Below are 23,488 nucleotides of genomic sequence, written 5' to 3' on the forward strand. Positions count from 1 at the left end.
AGGCAAAAAGTGACATTAATTTTAAAAATATATTTTATTTCACTCAAATTTCTAAAATATTATATGTACATATATCAATAAAATTGTTAATGAGATACTTTTCATTCTTTATTTTGAATAGAGTATTCAAAATCCAGTGTGTATTTTTTTCTTTTAAATAGACTTTTTTTTTTGAAACTTTTTTTTAGGTTTGGATTGAAATTGAGCAGAAAGTAGAGTTCTGATATAACCTCTGCCTCTAGATAAATGCACAGCCTCCTCCGCTATCAAGATCCCCCTCCAGATGGTACATTTGTTACAGTCGATGAACCTGCATTGACACATCATTGTCACTCAAAGTTCAAATTTATGTTAGGGTTCATTCTCGGTATTGTACATTCTGTGGGCTTGGATAAATATATAATGACGTGCATCCATCATTATGGAATCATACAGTGCTATCTCACTGTCCTAAAAGTCCTCTATGCTTGCTCTTCCTATTCATCCCTCCCTCCTCTCTAACTACTGGCAACCATTGATCATCTTACTGTTTCCATAGTTTTGCCTTTTTAAAAATGGCATATAGTTAGACTCATATAGTACATAACCTTTTTGAGTTGTCTTCTTTCACGTAGTAAAATGCACTTAAGGTTCTTCCGTGACTTTTCAGGGCTTGATAACTCATTTGTTTTCAGAGTTGAATAATAATTCATTGTCTGGAGGTACCACAGTTTTATTGATTCGTGTACTGAAGGATGTCTTGGTTGCTTTGAAGTTTTCGCAGTTATGAATACAGTTGCAATAAACATCTATGTGTAGGTTTTTGTATAGATATAAGTTTTTAGCTCCTCTGGGTAACTACCAAGGAGTGTACTTGGTGAATGGAATGGTAAGAGTATGTTTAGTTTTTTAAGATGCAGCCAAACTGTCTTCCAAAGTGGCTGTACCAGCTTTGCCTTCCCACCAGCAATGAATGAGATGTTGCTCTGCATCCTCGCCAACATTTGGTGTTGTCAGTGTTCTGGATTTTGGCCATTTTAGGAGGCATGCAGCAATATCTTGTTGTTTTAATTTGCATTTTCCTGAAGATATATGATGTGGATCACCATTTCATATGCTTATTTGCCATCTGTGTATCTTCTTTGATGAGATGGCTGTCAAGGTCTTTGACTAGCTTTTAAAATGGGGTTGTTTGTTTTCTTACTGTTGAGTTTTAAGAGTTCTTTGCATGTTTTCATGCAAACAGTCTATATCTGTTATGCCTTTTGCAAATGTTTTCTCCCAGACTGTGGCTTGTCTTCTGACCCTCTTGACATTGTCTGTCACACAGCAGAAGTTTTTAATTTTGATTCTGTCACCAACCCACATGAGCCTGAAACAGAAGTTTGATTTAGTTGCCAGATGGAGACTAGTTTCAGCCTTAGGGTTCCCTGAGCAGAGAGGCCAGCCCTACTGTGGCAGACTTCTGACCTACAGAACTGTAGGCTGACAAATGGGTATTGTTTAAGCCACAGTTTGTTATATTTTGCTACATGGCCACAGAAAACTAATAGAGAATGGAAAGTGGAGCAGATGAGGGAGAGAGGGCTGGAGACCGTATCTGTTTACTTGTAGCATCGCCCTGTCAGCCCAGAGCTTGGCCCAAACATTCTCTACCAAGCGGCTGGCTAGGGGATCCTAGGCATCTGAGTTCAGTGCCCCCAGGTCACCGCCAGAGAGCCTCCCAGCATCTCTGAATCAAGAAATCCTGGTGAGGGAAAAATCAGAGCAGGAAGAGCGCATAGTCTTTCGTTCCTCCCTTTTACACGTGGGGACTTTCAGCAGAGCCTGATGCTTTGGAGCGAAAGGAGCTGGTTTCACACCTCCTTTGGAAGCCCAGCTCTACCACTTCCCAGCTCTATAACCTTGGACGAGTTCTGTTAGTGCTCTGTGCCTCAGTTTCCCTGTCTGTACAATGGGGTTGGGATGCTTTAGACATAGGCAGATGAGAGAAGAGTATTTTAGGAAGAGGAAGAGAGTGGGCAGAGGGTGGAGGCTGGTCTTGGGTGGCAGGTGGGGCCAAGTTGTAGGTGCCAGCAAGTTTGGGCCCTAAGGAACGGGTTTTAGCCAGAGCAGCCTCTCAGGAGGCTGGTGACGAAGGCCTGTCACAGCAACCCAGGTTCTGAATGGCGAAGTTCTTGGTGGTGGCAGTGGGGAGGGGCTGGTCTGAGGGACGCTGAGGGTGTAGAATAGACAAGACCTAAAAGACCTGAAGGATGCCCAAGTGCCTGCGTGGTCTGAGGGAACAGACTGACGGCTCCTCAGTGAGCTCAGCCGTGAGGAAGGGGAGCGCTCAGGTGTGGTCCCCAGACGTCTGGCCTGGGGACGTGAGTGAGTGGGGATGCCAAGCTGGGCAGTGGGAGTGAGGAGGGAAGGACAGGGTGGTGGGCGGAGCGGGGAGGCCACAGTTGACTTTGGACAAGATGAGCATGCGGTGCAGGGTCTCCAGGCAGAGCCTATCTTCAGGGGCCGGATGATCTGGCCTGGAGCTGGGAGAGAAGGCTGGGCTGGCGACAGACCCGATGGCCCATTTGTGTGCAGGTGAAAATTGAGGCTGCAAGGCAGGCGATCTCCCAGGGTTCTGTGAGGAGAAGCAGGCTCAGGGCAGCCCCGGGGAAGACGGACTGCAGAGCAGTAGCAGAGGAGAAGCAGCAGTCAGGGAGGCAGGGGCAAGTCCAGACAGGAGTTAGTCACGGGAGATGTCGAGGGAAGAGGCTGACAGTGTCCAGTGCTGCAGCGAGAGAAGGAAGGGAAGGGGCTGCTGGGTTTCACAAGGGGGCCCTGGAGGGCTTTGATCAGAGCAGCCTCCAACGGGGGAGGAAGCCGCGCCAGGCTCTGGAGGGCTAAGGGCTGGTTAGGTTGTCTAGACCAGGGAGAGAGGATTCTAGTAAATAACTCCCCCAGTCCTCACGATCAGATGGGACTCAATATAGGAGTCAGGGCTGCTTTTAAAACCCAAACCAATCAGACGTCACCAAAGCACCCTGTAAACTGAGATATGGGTGCGTTCTTCCAAAGGCATGTGGGGAAATGGAACATTGTAAGTGGCTTGCAATACCCCCAGTGACCAGAAGGTGGCAGCACCTCATCAAGTGACAGTTCATTCCACAAGTCCAAGTCCTGCATTTCATCATATCATTTATTTATTCTGCAAGAATTTTTTTTTTCCCCCCACAACTTCTATGTGCTGGGTTCTGGGCCAACACTGAAGCATCTATGTAGATGATCTCACAGAGCTTGCATTTTAGTCAGAGAATCAGATTACACAGATAAGTGAATTATCCTGATAACTGATCATCTCTATCAGCAAAGCTTCATGTTCTCCAAGTGGCAGGATAAACTTTCTAGACTGTGTGGCATATATTCCTTCCTCTTTGAACAATAGGTACTGAGTGGAACTTGAGTTCATATACTGGGTCCTCTGCTCTGCGATGTGTTTATTCATGGGAGAGATTGAACATATTTTCCAAAGACGATTGGTCCTCTGTCTCCCGTCCCATGTGTAAACTCATTATACCGTGAATGTGACTTTCCTCCAGTTGAGAAGAAGCAGTCTCTGTGTCATCCCCTAGTGGAAGGGTACACTATGACTTCTGAGGCTGGGTCATAAAAGACAATCCAGCTTCCACCTTTGTCTCTTTTCCTGCCTTGCTTCTGAACTTAGTCTGGAAGGGTCAGAACACTTGCTGGGCAGGCAGGGGAGTGAGGTGGAGGGTCCCGGCAGGCTGCCCTGGCTCAGCTTGGAAACTCAGTGGAAAGGGAGGTGTGACTGGCTTCTGCACTATTCCTTCCCCTTGCTTTCAGTCCTCTTTACCCTTCACCCATTCATGATGTCAGCCCAGCCTCATTTAGGGTGAGGGGAGGAGAGGGAGGAGAGACAAAGGGGCAGAAAAGGTTTGGTGGTGCCCTCTGGGGGCTGTGAGGTGCCCAGATGCGGCCTCTTCCCCTTGTGGGTGGCTCAGCATCGGAGACGCCACCTGAGTGCGCACCGCACCGTTCCCTGACCAGGGTGACCCTTTGTGACATGACCCCATCTGCCCTGCCAGTGGTGGGGCTCGCAGTGGACCTTAGCGGCCTCCTCACACGTGCACCCCAGTCAGCTCCAGGGAACTCAGGTCATGCTTCCTTGAAGCCTCTCTGTCAGACTTGAGGCAGGAGGAAGAAAAACCCTTTCCTTTAAGAAACCATCTTTCCAGTTTCACTCCTGGTCCCAGGCGCCCGCCTGGTAGCAGGTGATGGGCTAAAGGTCAGGAACCAGTTTGGTTGCCATTTTTCTGCACATCTTACACTTCACTCCTGACTCTGGGGCACTCGTTTTTCTCACCTCTGTGCTTTGCCCAAAATGTGTGAGATAGAAAATGCCATTTGAAAAATTCTATTACATGAAGAATAGTTTTGCACCTGTAGAGATTCAAAATGTACCTCAATCACAATGAAGATTATTTTAAAGTAATCTTTTATTTTAGTTTATGTTATTTTATTTGTATTTATATATTATATTCATTTATTTTATCTATAGTTTTAGCTTAAGCTAAAAACATCTGAACAAGCAGCCGCCACAGGGATAAACTTTATCTCAAGTTCTTTTGTAGATTCAAGCAGGACCTCCTAGAAAACACTGTTGCTATAAGTCCTCTCTGGCAGGTTTACGGCCAGAAAGGAGACTAACCGCTATCACAGGGATGAGTAATTGCTTAAACAAACTTTATCTGAAACTGTCCTCCCTTCCATTTATTCTTCCACAGAAGCCCTTTCTCCTTGTTAAGTACACTGATAAACCTTTATCTTTGGATGTCCAGGGAGTCAATTCATCTGAAGCCTCCTTGGTAAATAAACTTTGTCTTCTTTTCTATTAATTTGTCTGTTGTTAGTTAACTCACAGGCCTCCAACCACTGAACCTAACTTGGTAGGTTGGTGGAGGGAAATTTTTTCCTCCTAGCACATTCTTCTTTTCTCTGTCTCTGTCTTTTTTTTTTTTTTTTTTTCTTTTTTGCTGCACCATACAGCCTGTGGGATCTTAGATCCCCAGGGATGGAACCTGAGCCCTCGGCAGTGAAATTGCAGTGGAGTCCTAACCACTGAGCTACCAGGAAATTCCCAGTGTGAGGTTGGGAGAAGTTGGAGTGATATGCTTTGAAGGTGGAGGAAGGGGCCACAAGCCAGAGAACCCAGGCAGCCTCTCAGAGTCGGAAGAGGCCAGGGAGCAGACTCACACACAGTACCTCCAGAAGGAAGAGGCCCTCACAGCATCTGGACTTCAGCCCCCAGAGACTCTTTCCAGACTTCCGACCTTCAGACCTGTAAGGGAACAAATCTGTGTCAAGTCAGTAAATTTGTGTTGATTTGTTATACAAGCAATAGGAAATGAATGCAAACCCCATAGCAAATTATGTTTGCTTTATTTTCAAAATACAGCCAAGATTGACCACTTCCCAATTGTGCCACTGGCATCCCGGGTCAAGCCAGCTCCATCCCTGGCCTGGATTGATTCTAAGGCCTGCTTTCTGTTTTCCCTGTGACGGGCCCTCCAGCCTTTCTGCCCTCTAGATACAGAATGTGAGATTTCTATGTGCTGCCCTCTGGTGTTCACCCTTGGAATTGTCTTTCTCTGATGCTTTAATGACTCCCACTGCTGCTGCCGCTGCTGCTGCTAAGTCGCTTCAGTCGTGTCCGACTCTGTGCGACCCCATAGAGGGCAGTCCACCAGGCTCCCCCGTCCCTGGGATTCTCCAGGCAAGAACACTGGAGTGGGTTGCCATTTCCTTCTCCAGCGCATGAAAATGCAAATTGAAAGTGAAGTCGCTCAGTCGTGTCCGACTCTTAGCAACCTCATGGACTGCAGCCCACCAGGCTCCTCCGTCCATGGGATTTTCCAGGCAAGAGCACTGGAGTGGGTTGCCATTGCATTCTCCAATGACTCCCACAGCAGCATTCATTTTCACTGTCACTCGAATTCTCCAGACAAGAATGCTGGAGTGGGTTGCCATTCCCTTCTCCAGGGGATCTTCCTCATCCAGGGATCAAACCCTGGTCTCCTGCATTACAGGTGGATTCTTTACCCGCTGAGCCACCAGGGATGCCCATAGTGACTGATATATTCTTGCTAAAGTCCTGATACATTGTACCAGTCAGGTGCAATGTATCTCTCTCCTTCCACATATCATCCCAGTTCACCACCAGTGGCAGTACTTTTTAAGGATCAAGGAGGTTTATCAGCCCACGGCAAGATACAAAATGATCCATGATGATGACAACCGTATTCTGTCAGGCAAGCGCCACTCTGCACTGTGACGATATCCCACAGGCCATCCCTGGTTCCCCAGGGACAGCTTTGCATCTGCATTGCTGCAGCTTGCCAGGGGCTATGCATCTGTAATTTCCAACCGGCAATGGGATTCTCACTGCCAGCCTGCTGAAAGATAATTAACCCCCGGGATCCCATGTCCACAGTCTGCTTCCTCAGACGGCTCCTGAGATCAGCTGTTGCAGGTCAGGTTCCCTGGGACTCAGGCTGTGAGAGGCAGACTTGCATGCAGGCAGTTTTGGGGCAGTGCTCATGGGAGCAGCGCCGTTAGGAGAGGGATGGGAGGAGATGAGCTCCTGTGAGGAGTGGCGCTGACAGTTGAATTGCAGGGCAGTTGCCTCAAAGGCTGCAGCCGCTGCAGGGATCACAGCTGCCAGTCCCATAAGGTGCGCCAGAGCTGGGGTGGCTTTTCCGAGTTGTCTGCACGTGAGGCAAGAGGGGCCTTTACGCCCCTACATGGGTGAGTCATTGGATGTGGTTGGCACCAGGAAGAGGGAGGCACCTTGGGCAAGGTGGTTTTCTTCAGCCCTGAGCAGCCCTTAAAGGAGGACTCACCTGAGGGCTTTCAGCCACCAACATCCTTGACAGTTGGGTGAATGAGTTCTGAAAGGGCTGAAGGGGCAGGACTGGATGCCATCTATCACAGAGACTAATAAAAGCCGTATCAGATTTTTTCACTGCCCTGCTTAAATCCCTCCAGTAGCTTACAATTCATGTGCAATATGCCCCAGATTTCCTGGCCACCAGTAACCTCTGACATTAACCATGCTCTTGGGCTCAACATCCTGTCACTTTAGCATTCTTTGTATCTATCCACTCAACAAGTATCTTTTGAATATTTACTATGGGCTAAACAATGTCCTAAATCAGGGGTGTGCAAACTATGGCCCACAGGCCAAATTATGCAGCTGCTTATTTCTATAAAAACAGTTTTATTGAAACACAGCCACATGTATTTGTTTAAATATTATCTGTGGCTACATTTTTGCTACTGTGGTAGAGCTGAACAGAGGCCATATAGCCACAAAGCCTGGAATATGTACTACTTGATACTTTACAAAAAAAAATTTGCTGATATGTCTTCTATATCTATACAAATATATATAGCAAATGATAAAATGTATTCTTCCTCCTCTCTCTCTCTTCTGTCTCTCTCTGTATATGTACACACCCAAAGTGAGACTCAGATTGCAGCTACATATATAATTTGATAAGTTTTCTAGCTACATTAAATAAGTTTACAAAATAGAAACAGGTGAAATACATTTTAATAGTATATTTTATGTAATCCAATATGTCCCAAATATATTTCAACTTAGAACCAACATAATAAAATACTGATGAAATTCTTTCCATACTTTTTTAAATGCAATGGCTTTAAAGGTCAGTGTGTAGTTTACCCTTCATCTGGACTAGTGGCTAGTCAGGTACTCACTTGCCATGTGTGGCCAGTGGTTCCTGTATTGGAGGGCGCAGTTCTGGAAGCAGGTGACGCAGCAGTGAATGAAGCAGACCAAATCGCCACCTTGCATTCTTAATGGAGAGGAGAGACAATAAAATAATCAGGTAAAATAAATTTTATGTCTGATGGTGATGAGTGGTAATGTGGATTCTTGGGGCAGAAGTTGCGTGTTTAAATTGGAGAAGATCACAGTGAGAGAAGTATGTGGTAAAGAATTAACCTCACCAGGAGGGAGGTGGGAGGGGGGTTCAGGATGGGGAACACATGTATACTCATGGCTGATTCATGTCAATGTATGGCAAAACCCACTACAATATTGTAAGATAATTAGCCTCCAATTAAATAAATTAAAAAATAAAAAAAGAATTAACCTCACCAAAGGCGACTCTGGCCTTTACCTGGAGTCCTGGTTGGTGTCTTTGCGGGCTGTCTTAACAGTGTGACTTGTGTTGGGGATTTTGGGTCGTGCTATGACAGTTCTGCCTCCAGAGGAGCTGGAGACTAAAGGTGTTAGCTGCTCTCTGGGAGGGGCTGGGGATTGCAGGTCAGTGACACGGCCAGCATGTGACCCAGACCCTGTGAATACTCGGCACCGGTGCTCTGCGTGTTGCCACGTTCTGTGGCTGGGAGGAGGTCACACATCGTCCACGGCTCCACAGAGAGAACAAGGAGCATCTCTTTGGACCCCTCGTGGGCTCTGTCCTGTGCGTTCCCCTTGGCTGATTTCATCTGTATCCCTTTCCTGTGATAAACCCTTCTCTGGGGGGAGCTTCCCAACCCAGGGATCGAACCCAGGTCTCCCACATTGCAGGTGGATTCTCTACCAGCTGAGCCACCAGGGAAGCCCAAGAATACTGGAGTGGGTAGCCTATCCCTTCTCCAGTGGATCTTCCCGACCCAGAGATTGAAGCAGGTTCTCCTGCATCACAGGCAGATTCTTTCCCAGCTGAGCTACCATGGAAGCACCGTAATAAACCCTAACCATGATTATATCTGCTTCCTCTGAGTTCTGTGAGTCCTTCTAGCAAATTATTGAGGTGGTTTGGGGGTGACCCGGAACTTGCAGTTGCTGTCAGAAGTGAGGGTGCTGTCTTGGGGTACTGTTCTAACTGTACAGTTGGTCCTAAATGCCTTATGGAGAGTGACATCTGAGTAAAGACCTGAAAGAGATGAGGGGACAGTGGGAGGCGAGGGCTGACCAGGGTGGGCAGCAGGGAGAGTGGAAGGAGGGTCCTTCTTTACTTACTATTTTTTTCTTTTTTTTATTCTTTAAATTATGTAAGTGCAATAACACACTTACAGGAGACTTAGAAAATACAGAACAAAGTTATATACAGTTCTACTCTATATTACAATTCTTTAAGTAGATAGTTTTAGTTGGAGTTTCAATATCAAACTCTCAAAAATTAATAGAATGAATAGAAAAGTAGAAGGATATAGTAGACCTGAAAAGCACAATGAACCAATTCAGCATAATTAAGATTTATACAATTTTCACACAGCAGCAGGATACAAATCTTTTTCAAGTTCCCATAGACTATAAAGCAAGAGACAGTAGACCATATCCAGGGATGTAAAACAAGATGCCAAAATTTCATGGTCTAAAGGTATTAAATTTATACAGAATCTGTTCTCCTGTCACTGTGGAATTATGTTAGAAATCAATATTAAAAGATATTTGAACATAACTCACATATTTTCAAGTCCAGTGTGACTTTTACCAAGAGAGATCTTTGACAAAGCCATTGAAAGCCTCAATAGTGTTAAAATACTGAAAAAAAACACAGAAGGTGATTGCATAGAAGAAAATATTTGAAAGAGAAATCAATATCAAAATGAGAAATTAATATCAAGGATACTTTAAAAAAAACCCATGTGTTTGGAAATTAAATGTGCACTTTTAAATGATGGGTGTATTTAAGAAACCATAACGAGGAAAATTTGAAAATATTTGTAACAGTAAAAATGATAAGTCTACTCACTATTTTGATAAGCCACTACATGAGTATGCAGATCTCCTGTTTTAAAGGTTCAGCGTTGGGATTAAGGCTTCGGTTAAGATTTAGGTTAGATGAGGGCGTTGGGATTTGGGTGAGTTGTGGTGCTTCGTTTCGTTTAGTCTAGGATTGGAGTTGCAAATATAACTGGGGTTTAGGCTTCAGCGTTTAGTATTCTGTGTTAGGATATTTATGGTTATAGTGAAGATTAGTGCTCTGATGGAGTGTAGCTCTTGGAATTCTATGTGGCCAGTGACATTTAAGTTCCTGGGGTGTGCGTTTGTATGACTTCTACTAAACAGCCAGGATAGATACACCCTCTTTTAATTTAATAATAGAAGTCAGCTGAGCATTGTTATAGAGCTAGGATGAAGAAAATGTGCAACTTTGGAAATTATGCCATATAAATCAGCCCAGTGAAAAATAAAATGAGGCAAGCATCTACAATAAAGAGGCATTTATGTACGGAACAGTGATGAACAGTGAAACTGGTTGTAAATAGTTAAGTCTAAATGCTTTTGATAGTTTGAAAAAGGAAGAGGTTTGGTGTAAAAAAAAAAAGAATATGAAAGTAAGCATACATATTTTTCCAACACATGAAGGCATGTGGGAAAAGAAAGGGGAGAAGTTGCAGTGTTTAGAAGTTTGACGATTTGAGAGGTAAACAGTAAGTAGTTGTTTATACAAAAAGAATTTTAAGAGTGATAAACTCACAGACGCTCAAACCTAAGGAAAGGTGTACAATTAGGAGTAATTAAAAGTAAGCCTTATGCGAGTTCCCTGATGGCCTAATGCTTAGGATTGTAGACTTTTCCTGCCTTGGCTGGCCAGAGAATTGAGATCCCGTAAGCCGAGAGGGGCAGCCAAAAGGAAACAAAAATCAGTAAACCTCTGTCCTAGAACCTTCTCTGCGTATTCCTTTGTTGGAGTACATTCTCAGGATAATGAAGGGTGTGTCTATTCTACCCTCACACTGCACTGGTAATTGGACTGGGTCAGGAATTCTAGAACTATGAAAGTTCAGTATTTGTCTTCTAGCCCTTGGGGTTGCTGATGACTTTCTGATTCTGTTTCCTTTGCAGGAACAACTTTGGCTGCTGTTACCGTTTATTTTTTCATACCAAAGCCTCTTCATTCATGGTTCTGAAACGTGACCATGAGAAGTGCCTGGTTGTGGACCTTTTTTCATTTAGTCAAGTTAGTTCTGGAGGATGCTTTCCATTGGAAGAGGGGTGTCTTCAGGCACCTCTGTTAATTAACTCAGCCCCTCATTTCAAGTTTGAACAGACAACATTTTGCAGATGTGTCTGCAAAATCAACAGCAAAATTAAGAAGGGTCAAGATGAACAAACAAGGGGAAAAAATCCAGATATAATTCAGGGAACTGAAAGTGCTGACTGGTCCCCTCTCAGGCCATGTGCCTACTGAAACCCCAAGTGAATGGTGGTCAGAGATCATCCTTCTTTTCTCTCTCCCACTCCTGCCCTCCTTCCCCTGGATGATGATTTTTTGGTCTCTACCTCTCTTTTTGGACCTTGAGTTGGCTTCCCCCACAGGTGATTACCTGTGGGGGTAATCACAGGTGATTACCTTGACTTACCCGAGAATTAGAAGATTTAGATGAGAATTCTCATAAATTCCCACCACCCAAACTACCCAGTTACCTGAACCATTGCCTACACATTCTGTCTTCCTTCCTATTGTATGTGGAGTAACTGTCCCTACTCTTAGCTAAGCCCAGCTCCTTCCCCTCGCTGTGTAGGTAACCTTGAAAATCTTGTCTACACTTGTTGCCCCCATTTCTTTATCTCCCATCCTCTCTCTATCACAGTTTTGCCCCCATCATTCTATCGAAACAAATCTTGTCTTCAGGACTCAGTCCCTGAACTTCTCTGTTTAATCTACACTCTTCATGAACTTCTGTTTTTTTAGAGGCCTTTTGTAGACAATATACAATATTTACACCCCTGACTTCTCTCCTCTGATTGCTAGATGTGTGTATTTAAATGCCCATCTAACATCTCCTTTTGGATGTCACATAGACACCTCATGCTTAGTAAGTCCAAAATTGAGCTCCTGATTCCCATCCCCCCTCCAAATGGGCTCCTCCTGTAGTCTCCCTCCTCTCCCAGTAAATGATAATTCAGATCCTCTAGTATTCCAAGGACACAAGAATCCTCTTTTCCTCACATGATAGATCTCATACATTCTGTATTATATACCCATTACCTATCCAGAATATGACGTCTGATAATCACCTCCTCCTGGCTCTTGCTATGTTTATTTCACACCTGGGCTTGCTGGAATAGCCTCCTAACTAGAATATCTGGCTTTCTTGGTACTTTCCCAGTTTTTGGCTTTCAGTTTTTGCATTGAAAGTCCTGTCTCAGGAAATTCCCCAGCCCTGGGGTAAACCAGGATAGCTTTTCACCCTGCTTCTACCTAGGCTGTTTCTCCCATGGCCTCCCTACAGTGTATTCCCAGTGGATCCAGGGTGATCCTTTTGAAAGGCAAAGTTTATCACGTGACGTCTCTGCTCAGAACCCTTCAGTGGCTCCTCATACTACTCAGAAAAGCCATTGCTTTCAGTGTCCTATTGTTGGCAGGGTCCACCGGCTTTTGAGAACAGAGATGGAGACTTGATTTTGAGCAGGCTGATGTTGAGGTACCCATGAAATGCTCAATTAACAAGGTCCAGCACTGATGGAAGGATTGAGAGCATATTTTGTTGGTAAAACAAGAACAGGTGGTTATAGGAAAAGTTGCAGAAAAGAATTCTAGGAAATTACAAATATTAGCTAAATTGAAAAAAAATCTATAATAGGACTGAGAGATAAAATTGCAGAATCTCTGGGGATACTCATGATAAATAAAATTTGTTTATATATTATTTAAAATATAAAAAATATATAAATATGTATTTGAAGCAGTTGTTCCAAACTCCCCAGATCTTCTTTGTGTGTCTTTCCAAACCAAGGACAGTCCTCTGCATAGCCAGCATACAGCCCTCCAGACCAGGAAATCAGAAGTCAGCATTGGTGTGACACTGATATCTGACCCAAATGTTTCAGTCAAATTTCACCAATTGTCCCAACAAAATCTCTTTTCTGTTTGGCCCGGGATCACACTTTGCATTTAATAATTGTCTCTTTAGTCTCCTTCAACCTGGATCAGATGCTTAGTCTTTCCCTGTGTTCACAACTTTATAGTTTGAAGGAGTACAAGCTTTTCATTCTGTAGGCTAGAGCTCAGCCTGGTTTCATCAATGTTTCCTCAGGATGGGACTCAGACATGTGTTCTTGGGAGAAATATACAGAGATGATGCTGTCCTGTCCTCGCTGCACGGCATCAGAAGGCTCAGGACGTTGGCCGGTCATACTACTGGTAATATTAATCTCGATCTCTCGGTCAGTTTGGTGTGCTCAGGTTTCTCCATGTTAAGTCATTATTTTCCTCTTCATAATTAATAATTATTTTGTAGAAAGATGCTCTCAAACTATGACGATATCCTGCATTTCATTAAACCCCATTCATTTGATTTGGTGTGTGTGTGTTAGTTGCTCAGTCGTGTCCGACTCTTTGAGACCCCACAGACTGTAGCCTACCAGGCTTCTCTGTCCATGAAATTCTCCAGGTAAGAATACTGAAGTGGGTTACCTTGTCCGTCTCCAGAGGATCTTCCTGACCCAGGGATCAAACCTGGGTCTCCCACATTGCAGGCAGATTCTTTACCATCTGAGCCACCAAGGAAGCCCATTTGAATTAGTGAACATTGATGATTCTTGCCTAAATTAACCACAATTATAGTGCTTACCAAATGGCTATTTTCTGTTACCGTCACTTCTGCTGTGTTTATTAGTTGGCATTCTACTAATAAGGAGGAAGTATCTTTTTTTCCTTCATTTGTTTATATCAGTGTAGGCCCTGGATTCCTGTTTTATTCAGTGAATTTAATCCATTATTATCATTATTTATTTTTATATAAAATCCTTCTAGATTTGGCTAGCAGGAGAGCCTCACCAAAGTTGACTCCTGTTGTGGGGAAGGGATAACTTGGGAATTTGGGATTAACAGATACACACGACTATATATAAAATAGAGAAACACCAAAAACCTATTGTATAGCACAGGGAACTATATTCAATATCTTGTAATAATCTATAATGGAAAAAAATCTGAAAAAATATAACTGAATCACATTTCTGTACCACTGAATCCTTGTAAATCAATTGTGCTTCAAAAAAATGTTTAAAAAAAAAAAAAAGCCAAAATTAGCCCCTTTGAGCTTTAGCTATGTGCCTGTAATTTTTTGAGCATTTCTTTACTTTCTGGCTCATCCTGTAATTTTCCTGCCTCAGTCTCAGAACTAGCTGTTTCTTTAAGGAGTTCTAGAGAGGAGAGTGATATCTGAAAACTAAACTCTGTACATTTCATTGCTTATTGTTTCTGGGCTGTCATACATTGTAGGCCTTCTCGTGTACAGAGGTGGAACATATATACATGTAAATGTGTGTGTATGTATGTATATGAGTACCCTGACTACTACCGTAACTATTTCTAAATCTGTTTATATTTTAAAGGTCCGTGAGTTTGGGCTGGTACCTCCATTCCATCAGTTTCTCAAGGTTATTTTTAGCCTTTCCCCTTTCCTTATATGTAACTTCCTTCTCTGTGAACAAGAAAACCTTTCATTGTTTTCGGTGTCGTTATTTATGTGCTCGAGCTCTCTCTCTGCAAGCGATTTCTCTGCCGTGGGGGTCACATCCTTGGCCCCCACACTCCTTTGCTGCCACTTTTGCGGTCACTCCCACTCCCAGGAGAGATGGAGGAAAGGGATGGGGAGGACAGGAGAGGGAAGGGAAGGGAAGAGAAGACGAACTTATTCGGGATGGAGGGAAGGAATTGCCTTTTTTTTTTAAGTTCTCTCTTTTAAAAAAAAAATTACGTACTTATTTTTGCTCTGCTGGGTGTTTGCTGCTGTGTGGGCTTTTCTCTAGTTGCTGAGAGCAGGGGCTGCTCTCTGGTTGCAGGGCACGGGCTTCTCATTGCAATGGCTTCTCTTGTTGTGGAGCACAGACTCTAGGGTGCGCAGGCTTCGGTAGCTATGGCACATGGGCTCAGCAGTTGAGTCTCCGGGGCTCTAGCGCACAGGCTCGGTAGTTGTGGCCATGGGATCAGGGTGCTCAGTTGCTCCATGGCCGGTGGGATCTTCTTGGACCAGCGATTGAACACACATCTCCTGCATTGGCAAGCAGATTCTTTACTACTGAGCCTCCAGGGAAGTCCTTCATGTTCTCTTTTAAACATCATTTCTAAAAATCCTTCTGAAAACTTTTTCTTTACAGTATGAGGCAGAATCTTTCTCAGTCTTCTCCTGAGCATAGCAGTTAATTATATTTGTTGAAGAATCACCTGCCCTTTGCTCAGCTAGAGCCACAGTTCCTTTGACAGTGGTTTGTGTAAGGGCACACTCAAGGATACAGGGATAGTTCATGCTTCATGTTGGCAGCAGTACGGGAAAGTAAAGAATGAGAGCATTCCCCATTTCTCAAGCGCTGAGGCATTTCTCATTTCTCATGAGCCATAGGACTTACTTGTCCTGCTGCTTCTCCCCGCTGCCTCCTTCTTTTCAGCTGCTTCTCACACGTGGGCCCTGCATGTGGGCCCCATGGCCACCAGCCTGTTTGTCTGACTTGACCACTGGGCTGCATACCTTTATTACCTATAGAGTGTCTATGATGCCCAGGTTTTGAGAGGAATAATTGGCTTGTCTCCATCGACTACAGCTGGCTCATCTTGGGTCTGGGGTCTGGTTACAGTAGTTCCTGGGGAGGTCTCTACAGGGCTGGATGTAAGCTGACACAGTTTCTTTAAGAGAATTGGGCCATACGGAGACCATAGCGCTTGTGTTCTAGTCATGCGTGAAGTTCTCATGTGCTGTGCTGAGTCGCTCAGTCGTGTCTGACTCTTTGTGACCCCATGGACCGTAGCCCGCCAGGCTCCTCTGTCCATGGGATTCTCCAGGTAAGAATACTGGAGTGGGTTGCCTTGCCTCCTCCAGGGGATCTTCCTGACCCAGGGATTGAACCGAGGTCTCCTGCATTGCAGGTGGAATTTTTTACAGTCTGGGCAACCAGAGAAACCCAAAGATCTCATAAGGCAATTAAAAAAATGGTTTATAGATTTTAAGAAATGAGGACTTTGGAAAAGGCTGTGGGAATCAGAAAGTTAAGGATCGGTGGGTTCATGGGTCATTATGGGGAAACACTATTCTAAATCCAGCACTTCAGCTTCTCAGGAGTAAACTAAGGCCCAGAGAGGCAAGGGGATTGTCCTTGTGGACATGGCCTGTCAGTGGCAGAGCTGAGGAGAACCAGAGCTGGCACTCGGGAGGGGTAAGGGAAGGGCCTTGGATGCACAATTTCAAGGGACTTCGTACGTGGCTCAGTAGGTAAAGAATTTGCCTCCAATACAGAAGACACAGACGTGGGTTCAGTCCCTGGGTTGGGACGATTCCTTGGAGGAGGGCACAGCAACCCACTCCAGTATTCTTGCCTGAAAAATCCCATGGGCCCAGGAGCCTGGCGGGCTACAGTCCATGGTGTTGCAACGAGGCAGACATGACTGAAAACTGAAATGACTTTGTGACTCACTCCCCACATCAGGTGAGTGCCCTAGGTACTTCCCTGTGTCACCCAGGGCTCAGCCCGTATTCGGACACAACACCAAGGTCCTGCTCACCAGGAGAGAGAGATCCTATTTGGCCTGGAGGGATTGGGTAAGGGGGACTTCTGGGAAGTCTTCCTGTATTGCTACCTTCAGGGAGAAGTAAGTTCCTGGGGAAGGCTGGTAAAGCAAATTTCCCCAAGGTGAAGAGTCTGGTAGCTTGGGATAGTCACTCACTGGAGAAGCCTAAATTATCCTGTATACTCAGAGCACTGACGGCCTCCAGGTCTGGCACAAAGTTCCTTGCCTAGGTTATCTTTAGCTGGTTGCTGAGGGTTGCAGCATTTCTAAGACCTGGTGATGGATACTTCCCTTTTTTCTCCTCATAAAAATAATCCTTCTGTCCAAACAGTCTTGTACGGTCTGCTCTTACAGAAATGGGACGTGTAGGATTGGGGTTTTTTTAGTCTCCTGTCTGGTGCCTGCTTCCTTCGTGTGGATTTTTTTTTTTTTTTTAATCACAAGATTTTTTAAAAGTTGGCATACTGTCTTTGTGTTTGGTTGAGGCAAAAAAATCACCATGATGGTCAGTAAAACAAAGAAGAAAAAATTAAGGTGAGAAAGACTGAAGAGAAACACCCTGAAGTACTTTGTGGCTTTTTTTGCTCCCGATAGTCCAAGGCACAATCCTTTCATATCTGACTCTTCCCCGCTCTTGACCCTCATCTGACTTGTTTCCCGTAAGGCAGTCAGAGAAGTTTGTTCAAACATAAATCAGGCAAGAAGTGAAAGATAAGGCATTGAGATTGGAAAAGAAAAACTGTCTCTACTTCTGAATACAATGATCTTGGATATAGAAACTTCTAAGAAATCTTAAAAAACTATTAGAACTAATGATTTCAATGAGGTTACAGGATATGAAATCAATATATAAAAATGAACTTGCCTTTCTATGTACTTGCAATGAACAATCCAAAAATGAAATTAAGAAAATAATTTCATTTATAATAGTATCAACATGAATAAATGCTTAGGAATAGATTTAATAAAGCAAGTGCAAAACTTATATTCTGAAAACTACCAGAATAGTAGTTTGGTAGTTGAAAGGAATTAAAGAAGATCTTCAAAAATGGAAAAACATCCTCTGTTCGTAGATGAGAAGACTGAATATTGTTAAGGTAGCAGTACTCCCCAAATTGACCTGTGGACTTAATGCAGTCCCTATTAGACTGCATCCCATCTGGCTTCTTTGTACAAATTAACAAACTGATCTAAAATTAATTTGGAAACACAAGAAACCCAGAATAGCCAAAACAACCTTGGAAAAGAAGAAAAAGTTGGAAGACTCATACTCTCCAGTTTCAAAACCTGTAAGGGAACAATAATCAAGACTATGTACTACTGGCATAGAAATAGACATATAGATCAATGGAGTAGAATCAAGAGTTCATAAGTAGATCCATGTTTCTATAGTTAATTGATTTTTTATAAGATGCTGAGGCCATTCAGTGGGGAAAGAATAGTCTTTTCAACAAATGATATTAAGACAACCGGATAGCAACATGTAAAAGATGTAGCTGGATCGCCTACCTCACATCACGTGTAAAAATTAAATAAAAATGGGGACTTCCCTGGCGATCCAGTGGTTAAGAATCTGCCTTGCAATGCAAGGGATGCATGTTTGATCCCTGGTTGGGTAATTAAGACCCCACATGCCCTGGAGCGGAGCAGCTAAGCCTGCACACTGCAACTAGAGTGTCTCGGCTGTGCGCCACAATGAAAGATCCCATGTGCTGCAACTAAGACCCCACACATCCAAATAAATACATATTTTAAAAAATTAAATAAAAATGGCTCAAAGACCTAAACCTAAAAGCCATAATTACAAACTTTTAAAACATAGGTGTATATTTCCACTACCTTAGATTTGACAATGGATTCTTTGCTATGACACCAAAAACACAAGCATCAAAAGAAAAGGATCAGTTGGACTTCATGAAAATTAAAGAATTCTTGTGCATCAAAAGACACTATCAAAGGAGCAAAAACAACCCACAGAATGGGAGAAAATTTGCAAATCTAGGATGTGTAAAGAATGCTTAGAACCAGTAATAAAAAGACAACCTGGGGACTTTCATGGCAATCCAGTGGTTAAGACTGCACTCTCACTGCTGGGGGTGCGGGTTCCATCCCTCGTCTGGGAACAAAGACTCCACATGCTGTGCGGTGCAGCCAAAAAAAAAAAAAAAGGATAGCCTAATAAAAGTAGACAAAGTATCTGAAAAGATATTTCTCCAAAGGAGATATGTAAATGGCCATTAGGCACATCAAAAGATGATCAACATCATTAGTCATCAGGGAAATGCAAATGAAAACCACAGTGAGATAACAACTTCACCCACACTGTGATGACTAGAATCAAAATAAGATAATAAGTGTTAACAAGAATGTGAAGTGAGAACCCTCATTGGGTTCCACATTGCCACTGAGTATGTAAAATGGTGTAGCCATTTTGGAAAACAGTCTGGCAGTTGCATAAAAAGTGAAACATAGAGTTACCATTTGACCCAGCAATTCCATTCCTAGGTATATACCCAGGGGTACCCAAGAGAAAGGAAACTATATGTCAAAATAGAAATTTGTAGATGAATGTTCATAGCAGCATTATTCATAATAGTCAGAAAGTAGAAACAGCCCCAACGTCCATTAAGTGATGAAGAGATAAGCAAAATTGAATAGATAAACAAGATGTAATCAGTCCATAGAGTGGAAAATTATCCGGCCATAAAAAGGAGCAAAGTACTGATACTTCTTCATTCTTGGAAGAAAACCTATGACCAACCTAGACAGTGTATTAAGCAGAGATTACTTTGCCAACACAGGTCCGTATAGTCAAAGCTATGGTTTTTCCAGTAGTCATGTATGGATGTGAGAGTTGGACCATAAAGAAAGCTGAGTGCCAAAAAATTGGTGCTTTCAAACTGTGGTGTTGAAAAAGACTCTTGAGAGTCCCTTGCACTGCAAGGAGATCCAACTAGTCCATCCTAAAGGAAATCAGTCCTGAATATTCATTGGAAGGACTGATGCTGAAGCTGAAGCTCCAATACTTTGGCCACCTGATGTGAGGAGTTGACTCCTTAGAAAAGACCCTGATGCTCAGGAAGATTGAAGGTAGGAGGAGAAGGTGACAACAGAGGACAAGATGATTGGATGGCATCACTGACTCAATGGACATGAATTTGAGCAAGCTCTGGGAGATGGTGAAGGACAGGGAAGCCTGGCGTGCTACAGTCCGTGGGGTTGCAGAGTCAGACACGACTAAGAGACTGAACCAACAACTGATCCTGCATGTTGCAACGTGGATCAATCTTGAAAACATAATATTAAGTGAAAGAAGATAGCCAAAAAAGAACACAGATAAGATTTCATTTATATGAAATTTCCAGCATAGGCAAATACTTTGGCCACCTGATGCAAAGAGCCTACTCATTGGAAAAGACCCTGATGCAGGGAAAGATTGAAGGCAAAAGAAGGGGGTGGAGTGACAAACGATGAGATGGTTAGATGGCATCACCAATTCAATGGACATGAATTTGAGCAAACTCCAGGAGACAGTGGCAGACAGAGGATCCTGGCAGTGCTGCGGTCCATGGGGTTGGGAAGAATCACACACAGCTTAGCGACGGAACAATGACAACAGGCAACTATACAGAGACAGAAACTATACAGATTAGTGATTATTTAGACCTAGGGTGGAGGTTGATGAGAAGATTGGAGAGTGATGTCTAAAGGGGAATGGGTTTCTTTTTGAGGTGATGAAAATGTTCTAAAGTTGCTGGTGTTAATGGTTGCACAACTCAGTGAGTATGCTATAAAACAATGAATTATATGATACATGAAATGCATCTAAATAAAGTTATCCTTATCTGGTTCCACGTTAAGATCTAAATCTATAACATCATGTCCTACCTCTTCTCCTGCAAGGACTCCTGTTTCACTTAGAGGAGAAAGAGAGGAGTCTAGGATGGTCTGGACTTGGGGACTGGGTGAGGAGAAGGATCAAGATGCTATAAGCCAAAGAGGGGAATACTGAGAAGGAGCAGGTTTTGAGTGGAAGTCAGGAAGTTAGTTTTATTCACAATACTTCGAGAAATTTATTAATACACAAGCAGAGGGAGATGTTGGGGAAACAATAGGACATACAAATCTGCAGTTTGGGAGAGATATCCAGGCTGGGAATATAAATTTCAGAGTCATCAGCAGATGGAGAATGTTTACACCCATGAAGCTGAATAAGCACCTAAATATAGACAGATCATAGAAAGATCAGGACAGAGGTTTGGGATGCCAAAACACTAGGAAATTGTGGAGACAGAAAAGGAAACACAGAAAGAACATCCAGTGAGATAAGAGAAAAACCAAGAAAATGAGCAGTTCTGGAAGCAAGCCAAAAGAGTGAGTCTGGGAGCAGAAAGTTCAGTTGGGTCAAATGTGAACTGTAGGTTAAGATGAGAACTGAGGCTTGACCATGGGGTTAACAGTGTTGTCAGTAACCTCGGCAATGGCTATTTTGGTGAAATCATGTGGGCAGAAGTTTGATTGGAGTACATTTCAGAGAAAATGGAAAGAGAGGAATTAAGTAGAGAAAAAAACTGTTTTTTAAAAAGAGTTTTTCTGTAAAGGAGAACAGAGAAATGGAATTGTGTTACAGAAAGGGAAGTGGTATCAAGAGGCGCTTTTAATTTTTTAAAGTTTATTTTTGGCTTCATCGTGCAGCTTACAGGATCTTAGTTCCTTGACCGGGAATTGAACCCAGGCCCCCAGCAGTGAAAGCACAGAGTCCTAACCACTGAACCACCAGGGAATTCCCAAGAGTTGTTTTTTAAATTAAGGCTTCACAACTTATTTTTCTGCCAGTTTCTTTTAATTGAAGTTTTTATTTGGAGTTAATAGTAGATTCATGTGCAGTTGTAAGAAATAATACAGAGAGATCCAGTGTACCCTCTACCTGGTTTCCACAAATGGCAACGTATTACAAACCATGGTTCAAACTAGGAGAGTGACGTTGACAGAGACAGGATGTAAAGCGTTTTCATCACCACAAGGATCGCTGATGTTGTCTTTAAGGGCCACATCTTCTCCTTAACCACAGCAACCACTAACCTGTTATCCATTTCTGTAATTAAAAAAAATTTTTTTTATTGAAATATAGTTGATTTACAATGTTGTGTTGGTTTCAGGTATATAGCAAAGCGACTCAGTTGTTCATGGCTATATATAAACATATATTCTTTTTTGCATTCTCTTCCATTATAGCTTATTATAAGACACTGAGTATAGTTTCTTCTGCTATACAGTAGATTTTTGTTGTAGGTTGTACAACAAAATAGTAGGTTGTGTATTTTGTATATAGTAGTGTGTATATTTAATCCCAGACTCCTGATTTATCCCCCTCTCATTTCTATAATTTTGTTATTTCCAGAATAGTATTATATGATGGAATCATAGATTTTTGGTATTGTTTTGTCTTTCACTAGGCGTAATTCCCTGGGGACTCTTCCAGGTTGTTGCCTGTATCAATGCTTCTTTTCTTTCTACTACTGAGTAGTAGCCCATGGTATTGGAGTGCCACCATTGGTTTAATCATTCATCTGTTGAAAGACACCTGGATTGTTTCCAGTTTGGGAGCGATCACAAATACAGCTGCTGTGAACATTTGTATACAGATATTTTGTAACATAAATTTTCATTTCTCTGGGATAAATTCCCAGGAGTACAATTGCTGGGCCATATGGTAGTGGCATATTTAGTTTTTAAAGAAATTGCAGACTGCTTTCCAGAATGTCTGTACCACCAGAAATGTATGGATGATCTAATTTACCCATATCCTTGCAAGCATTTGGGGATGTTTCTTATTTTAACCATTCTGGTAGATGTAGAATAGTACCTCATTGTGGTTTTAATTCACATTTTCCTACTGGCTAACAATGTAGAACATTTTTTTCATGTGCTTGTTTGCTTTCTATGTGTCTTTAGTGAAATGTCTTTTCATATATTCTGCCCATTTTCTAATTGAATTGTTTCCTTTTTTGCTGTTAAGTATTTTAGAGCTTAAAAAATTATATTATTAATGTTAGTCCTTTGTTGAATATGCTTTGTGCAAATATTTTCTCCCTCTGTGTAGCTTGTCTTCTTATCTTCACAGAGACTTTATATATATATAAATGGAAGGATATTTGCTTTACAGTATTGTGTTGATTTCTGCCATACATCAACATGAATTATCTGTAGGCATACATATATCCTTTCCTCTTGAACCTCCGTCCCACCTCCCACCCCATCCCACCCATCTAGGTTGTCACAGAGCCCTGGTTTGAGTTCCCTGAGTCATACAACAAATCCCCACCTCACAGAGTCTTTTACAGAGCAGAAATTTTATATATGATGATGTTCAGTGTGTAGGGTTGATTTTTCATTCTATGGATTGTACATTTGGTATCAAATCTGAGAACTCTTTGCTTAACCCTAGATCCTAAAGATACTATCCTAGGCTTTTTTCCTAAAAATCTTATGGTTTCATGCTTTACGTTTAAATTTGTGATCTGTTTTGAGCTAATTTTTGCATAAGATGTAAGACTTAGGTTATATTTGAAGTGAATTTCTTGCAAATGAAATATAATTTAGTCATGTTTTAAAATCCCCTCTGCCAATCATCTTTTAATTTGTATTTTTAGTTGATTTTCATTTAATGTAATTATTGATATGTCAGGACTTAGGTCTGCTATTGTATCTTTTGTTTTCTTTCTCTTTCTCTCTCTCTCTCTCTCTCTTTTTTTTTTTTTTTTGGTTTCTGTTTACTGTCTTCCTGTGGAAATTGGTTACTTAACACTTTTTATAAATCAATTTTGATTTATTTATAATGTTTTATCTTTTGGCAAAGCCTTTTTGGTGGTTTCTTTGGGTGTTGCCTTGTATATCTAATTTTTCATTTGACATTCACCAGTTTGAGTGAAATATAGAAACTTTGTCTCCTTTTACAT

At 42.6% G+C, this 23,488-nt stretch overlaps 1 protein-coding gene and 1 non-coding gene across 16 annotated transcripts in view; one reads left to right on the forward strand and one right to left on the reverse strand.

Annotated features, from left to right (window-relative positions):
* Positions 1 to 23,488, forward strand: part of CCR8 (C-C motif chemokine receptor 8) — a 140,866-nt gene that overhangs the window by 30,507 nt on the left and 86,871 nt on the right. The window lies entirely within an intron of this gene.
* Positions 21,240 to 21,312, reverse strand: TRNAE-UUC (transfer RNA glutamic acid (anticodon UUC)). The gene has a single exon. It is a non-coding gene; the product is annotated as a tRNA-Glu (tRNA).

Source organism: Muntiacus reevesi, chromosome 4 (assembly GCF_963930625.1).
Source record: "Muntiacus reevesi chromosome 4, mMunRee1.1, whole genome shotgun sequence".
Lineage (NCBI taxonomy): Eukaryota > Metazoa > Chordata > Mammalia > Artiodactyla > Cervidae > Muntiacus > Muntiacus reevesi.